The sequence below is a fragment of the Vicia villosa genome, unplaced genomic scaffold, assembly GCF_029867415.1.
Source record: "Vicia villosa cultivar HV-30 ecotype Madison, WI unplaced genomic scaffold, Vvil1.0 ctg.000034F_1_1_3, whole genome shotgun sequence".
NCBI lineage: Eukaryota > Viridiplantae > Streptophyta > Magnoliopsida > Fabales > Fabaceae > Vicia > Vicia villosa.
Window position 1 is genome coordinate 776,570 of NW_026704969.1, and position 13,884 is coordinate 790,453.

Consider the following 13,884-nt stretch of genomic DNA (forward strand, 5'->3'; position numbering starts at 1 on the left):
CATTTCATCTAAGATTCTTTGCGTCATTCGAATTAGAAAAAAGTATCTTAAATCGTGAAATTATTAGAAAGTACCATAACACTTTAGCAGGAGGATGCTTCCTACTAACATTGTCATAGTCATTGTCAACACCATTGTTGGCCTTCAGCTTGTAATGCGTCACACCATATTTTGGACATTGATACAAGTCTTCATACTCTTTCATGTATAATATGAAATCATTAGGGCAAGCATGTATTTTGATATACTCCAGACCCATTGGACAAATATCTTCTTGGCCTCATAGCAACGATCTGACAATTTGTTATCTTCCGGTAAAATTTTCTTTAGCAATTAAGTAATTCCATGAAACTTTTATCTGACCATCCATTTTTTGCCTTCAGATTAAACAACTTTAACACCGCCGATAATCGTGTAAAATGTATGCATCCCTTATATAAAGGGGTGTCTTTATCACTACATAAGGTATCATAAATATGAGCATTCTTAAAAGAAGGTTCCCCAATATCACAGAAAATATCCTCTAGTTGATCCTCCCTATATTCATCTTCATCCACTTTTTGACTTTGTGGCGCCCGACTTTCCTCTTTATCCATCTCACCATGCCACATCCATATTATATAATTTTGACATATACCATCACAACAAAGGTGCTGGAATATTTCTTTCTTTGTACCCTTATTGATATTCGCGCAAATAACACATGGACAATAAAAGATATCGTTATTGCCGAGAAGATGTTTATCAGCATATTCAAGGAATTCAAGAACTCCTTTTTCATAAATCGGACATAGTCTATCAAATTTCATCCAACTACGATCCATCATAACTTCTGAAATTTATAAACGTATAATAATGTGAATGACACACCAAAATCTAACCCTAAAGCAAATTTAAACCTAAAGCATATGAAAAATGTACTCTCATACTGACTTGAGCATATATACAAAGAAAAGACGAATGAAGATATTAAAGAGTACTGTACGTCAAAGCTGAAGAATCTAATGCACGTAAGGAATGAAGATGTTGAAGAGTACCATATTTCTAAGCTGATGATTCAAATGAACGTAGAGGGTGAAGATTCAAATGAACTCCTTTCTCGAGTTGAAAACTTCTATATGCGTAGCTTAAATTATTTATCTAATAGTGGTACCAAATATTTAGTCACCCAAAATGAAGAATCTTGGTTATGGAATAGGCGTTTGGGCCATATCCACATTGATTTGGTTAATGAGATGGTATCCAAGGATATTAATTGGTTTACCTAAAATAAAATTTTCGAAATTGAAGCTATGTAATGCATACCAAATGATAAAGCAAACAAAAGTGTCTTTTAAACCAGAAATTTTTTCTTTAAACAAACAAACCTCTTGATTTTCTCCATCTATATCTTTTTGTCCCCTAAAGGACTAAAAGTCTAGGAGGCAGTTATTATGGATTTGTTATAGTGGACGGCTACACTAGATTTACATGGATCATATTCTTAGCCTACAAGGAAGAATCTTATACACATTTTGTTAGATTTGCCAAGCTTGTCCAAAACCAATTTTCTATGAAGAAAATGGTATAAGCCACAACTTGCCATGTTTGTGTACTCCACAACAAAATGGTGTTATTGAATGTGAAAACCACGTTTTAGAAGAATTAGCACATACTATGATAAGTGAGATGGGTCTACTTAAGTAATTTTGGGCGGAGGTGGTTAACATTGCATGCTACATCTTAAATAGGATAGTCCTAAGAAATGTCCTAGAGAAGAGCCCATATGAGTTACTTAAAGATAGAAAACCAAATGTTTCTTAGAATTACGTTTTCTGCTGCAAATCCTATAGGGTTTTAAATAATATAAGTTTTTGTCAAAGATTTTGTGCATGCAACATTTTATGAAACCAGAGCCCAAGAGACAGGGACATGTAGTTCTTCTAGTTTTTATGTTTCAGGTATGATGACAAAAGATTTAGTCAAAGATGGTGATCTAAAATAAGAACCTCTTAAAATTACGTACATTAAAGATTATAAAGAGGAAAGTGAACAAGAGGGGGATAAATAAGAGACCTCAACAAAGCTTCCTTAAGATTGGATTGTTACGAAAGACCATCTATTAGCAGATATTTTGAGTTACATTAAAAAAAGGTGTAAGTACATGTTCCCAAGCTAATAATTTTTGTAATTATTCCTCAATCATTTCACAGTTTAAACCAAAAGACATTTTTGTTGCTTTGAATGATGAACATTGGCTATTTGATATGCAGGAAGAACTTAATCAATTTAAAAGAAATGATGTATGGAATTTTGTCCTATGTCCCCAAAATAAAATAACCATAGGCACCAGATGGGTTTTTTGAAACAAAGTTTATGAGAAAAAAAATCATAGATGGTGGTAAAAAGATAAATTTAAGCTAAAGAGATTGACTATAAGGAGACATATCCTCTCGTAGCTAGTCTCTAAGCGATTTGACTTTTGGCATTCACATGCTTCTTGTATTTTAAGTTGTATCATACATATGTTATATTCGTATTTCTTAGCGGTTTTATAAACGAAGAGGTCTACTCCTCTCAACCACTTGGTTTTGAGGACCATGAAAATCCTAACTATGTTTTTAAACTCAAAAGGGCTCTCTATGGTCTTAAAAACACTCCTAGAACTTTATGAGTGCCTTAGTGGCTTATTACTTAAGAAAGTATTTAATCGTGGCACTATGGACACTAATCTTTTAATAAAATGCAAAGGATCACATATTATTTAGTTTTGATATATGTGGATGATATCATATTTAGTTTTACTACTAAGTCTTTGTGTAGATAGTTTTTTTTCGTGTCATGTAGGGCGAATTTAAGATGTCCCTTATGGGAAAGCTCAACTACTTTTTGGTATTACAAATCAAGAAAATGGAGAAAGGCATATTTATTAGCCAAATAAAGTATTGCTTGGAACTGCTAAAAAAGTATTATATAAAAATTCAAAGTCAATATTTGCGTCAATGGTTTCAAATCTTCTAATTGATAAAGATGGGAAGGTATTGGAGATATGGATAACCAAATATAGAGGTATAATATGATACTTGGTTTACTTAACAACAAGTAGACCATATATAATGTTAAGTATGTGCATGTGCGTTAGATTTCAAGCGTCACTTTGGGAATCTCACTTTAAGATCATTAAAAGGATTTTGAGGTATCTTAACAGAAAAAATCTCATCACGGTCTTTGGTTTCCCAAAGGTAGCGAATGTAGCTTAGTAGGCTTCTATGATGTTGATTTCGAGGGATACGAATTAGATAGGAAAAGTACAAGTGGTACTTGTCAGATATAAGAAAACTATTTGGTTTGATGAAACAGTAAAAAATAACACAGTGTTTCGTTTGTACTGTCGAGGGAGAATATGTAGTCGATGATAATTGTTGTGCACAAGTCTTTTGGATAAAGCAACAACTACAAGACTGTGGTTTAAAACTTGGCTGCATTCCAATTAAGTACAATGACACCATATTGTGATTTTTGGTGGCATAATTATTGTGACACATTTTGTAATTCAAATTTTCTCAATGTATTCGTTTCTTCTATTTTATTTATTTGTTATCCTCCAGCGGCTTACCCTTAGTAATATAACTTTTTTGTAACAAAGTTTTTGTCAATGGCAAAGATCCCAAATGAAAGCAACACTTATTTTGTAATGTGAATCAGGTGCATGGCTGGGCGTGTTTAGGGAGAAAGTTGGTTTTCAGGCCAATGTAAATCTTTTTTGTTTGTCACTTTTTTAGTTACAAGAGAATTTTCTAGAGAGAAAGACTTTGGAAGACAAAGAGAGGGATTATTATAACTCATTGTTTTCAGAATTGAATATTTTAAAAGTATATAAGAGGATTGAAAAACACTTCTAAATAATTATAGATTTTGTGATTCATGTATTAAAAGAATAAGAGACTAACAAACAATGTGTTATTATAATAGATTGACTATTTTTGCAGGCAAGTTGTTAAGCAATATGTCTTGACTTATTGTGAGACATGTTGTCTTTGATTAACTCTAGTGTGCACTCTTTGTCTGTTTGAATTCACTTCAGATTGTATTCCAAAGTTTGTTTCCTTATTAGTTTTATTATATGTTTGCAAAGTTTGTATTTCGGGAGAATTTTTTATTACAATTCTATTTAATAAAGTTTTTATTAAATCATAAATCGGTTGGGAAAAAAATTATTTGGATATGGTTTAAATAAAAATAATTAGATTTTCCTTTAATAAAGAAGCTTTTATTTGTTGTATTTGGAATTCACTGTATTCTTGATCTAATCCTATTGGCCTTTTCGGTTGGATTGCTTTTTTTATATAAGGAGATGGTTCTCCTTGTTTGAAGACTAACAATTTTGATGTTTTGTGCATGCCATGTTTTATTTTAGTAATTTTTTGTATTTTCGTTATAATACTATATTTTTGAGAGACTTTCTTATATTAGAAGGATAGATTATTCTTTTTGTAATTGTGATTTGAATTATGTCATATATAATTGTTTTCTTGTATATATTTGGATGAGTGTTTGAATGAAAGTGGGGAGATCTCAAATTCAAGAGAAACCTAAGTTGAAGTCCACAAGTAATATTAGAAAAAAATACCGAACTAAAAGAGTTCAAATAAAACTGTTGTGTTGACTTACTTGAAATTGTGAATTTCCTTTTAATGAGATCCAGCTCTCCACACTTAGGTAATATTGCACCATCTATGATACCAATTATTTGTGTTATTTAATTTGTTTATTTGTTCCTTGCTCCTTTCAAATCATATTATCTCACACTCTGTCTCAATATTATGTGTGACATCTTGTCGGTGAACAAAGCAACTTTTGATTTGGATAAAAAATACGAGATACATATTCTCATAAACTGAAAAATCATCTTTTATAACTAAATTTATAATCTCTCGTGTAAAAACCTGAAGATAATTAGGTACACAATATCTAACGGTTCTTGTTATATTAGCAGATAACACGTGAAGTAGGTTTGCATGTATTGCATGACCACTGAGTATACCATAGTCCAGCTTGTATTAGAATAATATCACTACTTGTTAGTTAGATAGTTAGTTATGACAGTTATTGTAACTATATTCATAACAGTTAGATTTGGATGCTATATATAGCACATTGTATCTTGTATGCAAAGTTAATCAATGAATGATACATTCTCTTCTTCTTCTTTCTCACTGAACATACTTTTCTTTCTTTACTCTCCATCAATGGAGTCACTCATCTGCTATGATGGTATTAGAGCGGGTTGATCCCGTTTTGTTTCCGCTGTGATTTAGCTTGAAGCTTGTGCTTCATATTTCTTTCTTTTCATCATTAACCCAGCCTTGTTCAGCGAGCCTCTGCGTTCTCAAATTTCTTGATTCTTTAATTCATTGATTCACTTTTTCTTTGTATCACTCAAATGGCTGCAAAGAAGAACAATACCAATTAGCTTCAGGATCAACTTGATCCATACTATGTCCATCCATCAGAGAACTCCTCTACGGTATGCGTTACACCAGCTTTATCTGGAGATAATTACCATGCATGGTCTATGAAAATGAGGAGAGCCTTGGCCATGAAAAACAAATTCCAGTTTGTAGATGGAATGATAGAAGTTCCAGATAGTGATGATCTGAATTATGTTGCATGGGAGAGGTGTAACAATCTAGTGCACACTTGGATTATCAATTCGATAACGCCTTCAATAGCACAGAGTGTGGTGTTTATTGAGAATGTCATAGATGTATGGAATGATCTTCGAGATCGTTTCATGAGAGGAGACAAAATACGTGTTGCACAATTGTATCAAGAAATCTCAAACTTGAAGCAAGGAAGCAAGAAGATTTTGGATTATTTCACGGAATTGAGAAGTTTGTCGGAAGAGCTAGATCAGTACAGGCCAATGCCAAGTTGCACGTGTCTTGTGCCTTGTGCTTGCCTTGCAATGAGAAACAGTAGAAGCTTTAGGGCGGAAGATCGTATAATTCAATTCTTGATAGGATTGAATGAAGAGTATCATGGAGTTGTGTCTCAAGTACTGCTGATGGAACCTTTGCCTCAAGTAAACAAAGTGTTTTCCATGGTCTTGCAGCAAGAAAGAAAGATCTGTGGTACTGGAGGAATCTTGTCCGGAGGAAGCACTAGAGAAGATGGTAGTAGGATGGTGAATACTGTAGATAGCACGAAGCAGTTTGGCAAGGGAAGAGGTAATGGTGCAACTGCTAAGAGCAATGGTAATAGTGGTGCAGGGAGAGGCAAAGGTAACTTCAAGGTATGCACGCATTGTGGCAAGAATGGCCATATTATTGATACGTGCTACAAGAAGCATGGCTACCCTCCTAATCCTAGTCGATGGGCTGCATCACACATCAACCAAGTAGAAGCAAATGGAGATGAAGCAGCCGTCAAATCCAATGACAGTGGGAATATGACCTTGACAAAAGAGCAATACAATAGCTTGATGATGTTGCTTGAGAAGAATACAGCTTCTGTCAACATAGAAAAGAGAGGTAAATCTTACATTGCTAGTTTCAGTGTTGATAATGTTGTTAGATGGATTTTGGATACGGGTGCCACACATCACATATGTAATAAACTTGACTGGTTCTTAAAACATGATAAGATCGATCCTATTATTGTAAATCTTCCAAATGGAAATTCCATATCCCACTCTATATGTGGAAAAGTCAGGATTTCCAAAGATCTTATTATTCAAGATGTATTATATCTACCACAGTTTGAGGTCAATTTGATTTCTGTCTCAAAACTCTGCAAAGAGCAAGATTGCAGTTTGGTTTTTGAGTCTAACAAATGTATCATACAAGAAAGGAAAGATTTGAAGAGGATGGGTTCAGCTAGTGAGCTGAATGGATTATACTACCTGGAGGCACAACCATACACCGGAAATAAAGCTCAGGATACAGGATTTGTTTCGAGCATCTTCACCAGGAGGAAAAAGGAAACTTCACCGGCTATCTTGTGGCATCTACGGCTAGGACATTTGTCACATGACAGGATGCAATGCATGAGCAATGTATGAGCAATGTATATAGCTATATACCTAGTAGTATTCATAAGGATTGTGATGTGTGTCAACAAGCTAGACCAAAGCGTTTATCCTTTCTTGTTAGTAGCAGCAATGCATGTAATTCCTTTGATATAATACATGTTGACATATGGGGACCATTTAATACAATATCTGTGCACATTTTTAGATACTTCCTAACTATCTTAGATGATCATAGTAGACATGTGTGGGTTGTGATGATGAAATCTAACACTGTTGCTTATCAATATCCTATTGAAGAATGCTTGTGTTTTTCAAACATCTCACCTAATCATCAAGCCTATATCCTTACTCTTTCATCTGAGGTTGAACCTAGTAAATATATAAGTGCTTCTAAAGATTCCCGATGGGTTGAAGCTATGGAGACTGAAATTGCTACACTTAACAACAATCGTACGTGGGAATTCGTTGATCTTCCTCAAGCTGATGGTTCTATAGAGTGATTCAAAGCACGCCTTGTTTCTCAGGGCTTCAACCAAACAGAAGGTTTGGATTATCTCGAAACGTTTTCTCCTGTTGCCAAATTAACTATTATACGTGTGCTACTTGCATTGGCAGCAATCCATGGTTGGCATTTACATCAACTTGATGTAAACAATGCCTTTTTACATGGTGATCTAAATGAAGCAGTTTACATGAGGATTCCTAAAGGTGTTGTGGCTCCAAAACCTGGCCAAGTGTGCAAACTCACTAAATCTCTTTATGGGTTAAAACAGGCTAGCAGGCAATGGTTTGAGAAGTTAACAACATTTCTTAAAAATCAAGGCTTCAAGCATGCTACTACGGATCACACACTCTTTATAAGGTCTAGTTCCACTTCTTTCACAACCTTACTTGTATACGTTGATGATATAATCCTTGCTGGGACATCATTAGACGAGTTTGCAGCTTTAAAACAGGTTTTACATCAAACTTTCAGAATCAAGGATCTGGGAAATTTAAAGTTTTTCTTTGGCCTTGAAGTTGCACGATCCTCCAAAGGTATCACTCTTTGCCAACAGAAATATTGCTTAGAATTACTTCATGATGCTGGTCTAACTGGATGTAAACCTGCCTCTACTCCTTTGGCCGCTTCAATTCGCCTCCATCGAAACAACGGTGATCTGCTCCCCGATGTGACTGCTTATCGAAGGCTTGTTGGGAGACTAATATAGCTCACCACAACTCGTCCTGACATTGCTTTTGCTACACAACAATTAAGCCAGTATATGAGTGCTCCTACTGAGGTGCATTATAGAGTTGCAACCTGTGTGCTTAGATATTTGAAGTGTTCTCCTGCTCATGGTGTTTTTCTTTCATCTGCATTTGATTTACAGATTCTCGGTTTCAGTGATGCAGATTGGGGTGGTTGCATTGACACACGATGCTCCGTTTCCGGTTATTGTTTCTTTATTGGTAACTCATTGGAATCTTGGAAATCCAAGAAACAACAAACTATCAGCTGTTCTTCCACTGAAGCGGAGTATCGAGCGTTGGCGTCTGCCACTCGTGAACTTCAATGGATGTGCTTTCTTTTACATGATCTTCAACAACAACCTTCCAGACTTCCAATTTTATACTGTGGCAACCAAAGTGCAATACAAATTTCGTCGAATCCGGTGTTTCATGAGAGAACTAAGCATCTAGATATCGATAGCCATTTAGTGCGTGAGAAGCTTCAAGCTGGAGTTATGCGTTTACTTCCTGTGCGGTCTCATGAACAAACTGCAGATGTTTTCACCAAAGCTCTTGGTCCTCGACCTTTTCATGACTGTTTGGGCAAACTTGGCTTAGTAGACATTTACCAACCTCAAGCTTGTGAGGGGGTATTAACAGATGACACGTGAAGTAGGTTTGCATGTATTGCATGACCACTGAGTATACCATAGGCCAACTTGTATTAGAATAATATCACTACTTGTTAGTTAGATAGTTAGTTATGACAGTTATTGTAACTGTATTCATAACAGTTAGATTTGGATGCTATATATAGCACATTGTATCTTGTATGCAAAGTTAATCAATGAATGATACATTCTCTTCTTCTTTCTCACTGAACATACTTTTCTTTCTTTGCTCTCCATCAATGGAGTTACTCATCTGCTATGATGTTATTTACTTATCTTCTTGCTATTATGATTGTTCTACACTATGTCTTTTATATATATATATATATATATATATATATATATATATATATATATATATATATATATATATATATATATAATTTTATTATTATTATTATTGGAATGTAGTTTGAGGGAACATATTTTTCTCTTTTGGACGGGGACTATTTAATTTTATTTTGTCCTCTTTTGATTTGAGTTGACGACTTGGAGTATCTATCATTGTATATGTCATTAAATATGTAATAACATATATCATATTTCATATTTCTAATTTCAGTTACTTGTTTCTACATAGAAACATTCATATTTAATGTATAACGACTTCTCAACAATATTGCATCCACTAGAAGGCCATGTATTTTAATTTCCACAAAAAAGTATTGAAATAGCAAGTAGTGAACAAAATTCCAAAGGAAATTAATGCATTTTGAAATGTATTGAAGTGTATAAGAAGCTTCTGTAATTCCTTTGTTCCAATCTTTATCATTAATGCATGGAAATGCTAAGCAAGCAAGCAAGTCTTTAAGGTCACAAACCTTAGTCAACGTGAACATTTCAACGGTTGACTTAAACTACATGATTGATTTTACAGATTTGTCTTTTTATTTTAAAGACATTAAGTAAGGCTGTTAAAAAAAAAACTATGAAGCCAACAATATTGCCGAACCGAACTGCGCTGAAGTTAAAATAGTCGAATTGTTATGTTTGATTAATGAACCAAATTATATTGTACAAACAGTGTCTAGAATCGAACCAAAATTATAACTGAACTGAATCGAAACTATAATTGAACCGAACCGAAATTGAAAATGAAATATATTTTAAATTTTTTATTAAAAAAGTTAAAAATAGTTTAATGGTTCGGTCCTTCAATAAACGGTTTGGTTTGAGAAAAATTAATTTTTAACAGTTCGGTAGGATTCAGAATTTCAAAACAATATACCAAACCAATTATTATTGTTCGGTTTGATTATGAGTAAATTAAAACGGTTTGGTTCAATTTGAATCTACTTTTATTATAATTCGGTTTAATTTTCACAATAAATCATACCATGATCAACCCCTATATATAAGTACAAATCTGTGGGCATAACAAACTTCAACCTAAGGCAATCTAAGCCAACCAGACCAAAATGATAGACCACAAGCAAACAAACCATACTGAACCAATAAGAGAAATATCAATCTTAATATATAGAAGGAGGAGAAGAACTCAAAAACACACTCAAATAATAACAACCTACTAAAAAGGATCAATGGTTAACCCTTTAAGTAACTAAATATTTTTTAAAAGTATTATATCATTTTTTAAAAAGAACTCCCATTTTTATTAAAAGTTGGAAAGTCTATTGTTAAGCTCTTTCTAGAGGCTCATATTTGATCAATTTTGAAGACACCTTCTACTACAAGTGGAACAAGTTTTAAAGGAGAACATTAAAGACCCGAAGACTTAATTTGTTGGGGGTGGGGGAGTCAGGGAGAAATTATATGTGAGTATTATTCAAGAAAAGTGAATATGCAACGCTTATATTTAATGGAATTTTTTTTGACATAGTGCAATTAATAATTGTTTATTGAGAAATGCTAACGAGTGCTCACGAGCATTCTTTAAGTTCTAAAATAGTAAATTTTTTTTTTTGAAAAATATGTATTTAATGTTTTAAAAATTAAAATTATTAGTTTTTTTTATAGAATATTTTATTTATTTAGAATGTTTAAAGAGTGCCACGGAAACACTCGTTAGCAGAATTCTTCTTTAAATGAAGTGTCAAAGTATAAGAAATGAGAGTTGAATTATGTTGACCGATTAAACTGTTTTTTATTTGCTTAAAATGAAACTTAACTCGATGACAAATGTTGAATGATAAAGATATTATAAAAGAAGAGAGATTAACAGACATAGTTTATCCTACTGCACCACGCTTTAACTCAAACCTACCAAAGTCTCCTCACACTCAAATATTTTCACTAGAATCAAGTAGATTATAATATCACTAAGATATTTTTTAGTCCAACTAACTTATATATTAGATTTCAAACAAAAGAGATCTCATGTCATATGGAATTTTTTTTCATCCCAAAGCATATAGCTAACATTTAGCCTTTTTTTTTAAAACATAATTATATAAATGAGTAAATGATGAGGTGTTTATAAATATTTCTCAATGGCGGATGTAAGTAATTCTAAACACAAATATAAGTGTTTGAATCTTTTCATATAAAGCGTATAAAATGGAATTACTCGCCTACTTCATTATTTCTTTCAGTAGAGCTTATTCTCTAGACATCCTTTTTTCTTCTACTCATGTTAATTCTAAAAAATGTATTAAAAAATTGTTTCAAAGTTTGGTAGTATAATTCAATGTGAAGAATAAAATAGTAAGAAGTTGAGTTTTTTTATATAGCTTCCTTTTTGTTGATAGTTGGATGATATTGATCTTTTAATAAATGAGTCGTCGAAATGCTTGTACCATTTGTAGCAAGCTAGTTCACGTCCTTTGATCTCATAGTAGTTTTGTTGCACACGAAGTTGTACCATTTTTCAAATAAAGCATGTACAATTGTGCCTTGTGTATAATTGCTTAATTGTTTCTCAAGTTTGAACGTTGATAGGAAAACAATTAAGTTATTCTTTTAGAGAATATACCTTATTGATGCTTACCAGAGGAATAACAACCACAACAACAACGACAATAACAACCACAACAACTAACAACAACGACAAAAACTAATAACAGCAAATAACAACTACAATAACAAACAGCGACAACAAAGACAACAACAATAACATTAATGTAAATTGAGTAATGAGAGATGTTTGATATATCAGATCTGTGAAGAAAAAGTGATAGAAATGATTTTGGTATTTCATTCTAGCAAGTGTAACACCCTGGATTTCCGCTTACCCCGCAAGGCTTCCGGCCTACCAAGCATGTCACCAACTTAATCAATAATCCCCCTAGGTCCGCTTACCGGCTGCCCAGGAAATATTGTTTTTGCCTCCCGCAGGAATCGAACTACGTACCTAGGGGTTAAGTACGTATTCATAGCAATAAGTACGTATTCATAGCAATTTCCCCCTAGCTCAAGTGGTAGCAGGAATTGCTATGAATACGTACTTAACCCCTAGGTACGTGGTTCGATTCCTGCGGGAGGCAAAAACAATATTTCCTAGACAGTCGGTAAGCGGACCTAGGGGGATTATTGATTAAGCTGGTGACATGCTTGGTAGGCCGGAAGCCTTGCGGGGTAAGCGGAAATCCAGGGTGTTACATTAAAAGGCGCCTTGTAGCTCAAGTGGTAGCAGGAATTGCTATGAATACGTACTTAACCCCTAGGTACGTGGTTCGATTCCTGCGGGAGGCAAAAACAATATTTCCTGGGCAGCAGGTAAGCGGAACTAGGGGGAGTATTGATTAAGCTGGTGACATGCTTGGTAGGCCGGAAGTCTTGCGGGGTAAGCGGAAATCCAGGGTGTTACAGCAAGTATCCAATGAGAGCCTTAAACACAAATCATTTTTGTATTTCCTTGTTTTTTAAAAGTTGAAAGATGATATGTGTTTAGCCTTCTCGTTGTTTATGGCTCTTTGCTAGGGTATTGTGTGTGTTATTTTAATGTGTTGTTCTATAAAAGTGAAATTGAAAGCTATAAGCTAAGTGCGCTCTCTCTCTCTCTCTCTCTCTCTATATATATATATATATATATATATATATATATATATATATATATATATATATATATATATATATATATAATATAACCGAGGTGAAAAGTGATTTACTTTTGAATTAAAATAAATTATGCAGGAAGGTGTCACTTTTGATAAATAAAAATATAAATTGAAGTTGCTGGGATTTGAAACATGTACCATGAATTAGTCTACCCCTCAATTTTCTACTAAAATCGACGAAATAGATTTTTTTTATAAAGAAAAAGATATGGCAAGTATAGGTATTATACCTCAGTTTTTTGTTACATTAGATGAAATCAATGTCATAAAATGTAAGTAGGGTTACGACTTTTCTATAGTTTTAAGATATGAACCTCTAGCTTGGAGGTTTCCCATTTAGAGTATCTTACTAACACATTAATATTGGGAGACATTTTAGTTGAGAATATTCTTGCGTTAGAAATAAAAGTAAATTTTACATTATCGTATCCATAAAAACCGATGGTTTTAAAGACAACGTAGTAGTGATTTATTATTTTAAGTAAGATTTTTTTTTGTGTTTGTTGTGATGCAGAAAAGTAAATGACAAAAAATAAAGTTGGAGATTTCGGTTTTAACATTAAGAATGTTTGTTGGGGTTAGATTTCATCATTGTGTATCTATCATGCACATCCATAAGCCAACAATATGTTCTTCTACTTAGTGTATAATACTAGCACTTGTTACCCTCATTCGTATCTCCTTTAAATCTCTATGATGTGAGACATTGTTTTACCCAATAGAACGATATAAGTTACTATTAACCAACACATAACATTATTTTCCAATAGTCGTAAAGTAGCGAGGCTCCACACCAATCCTGCTACATTACATGTGGATATGGAGCCTATAACTATGTCTAGGCTTAGTACTCAATATGACAACACTTTTAGTGTTAGGCACACCATGACAACACTTTTTAGGTTGCAAAACTAAAATAAGTGTTAAGACTAAAAAGTCAATAATATTACAGCATGAGTTAATTGACATAAAA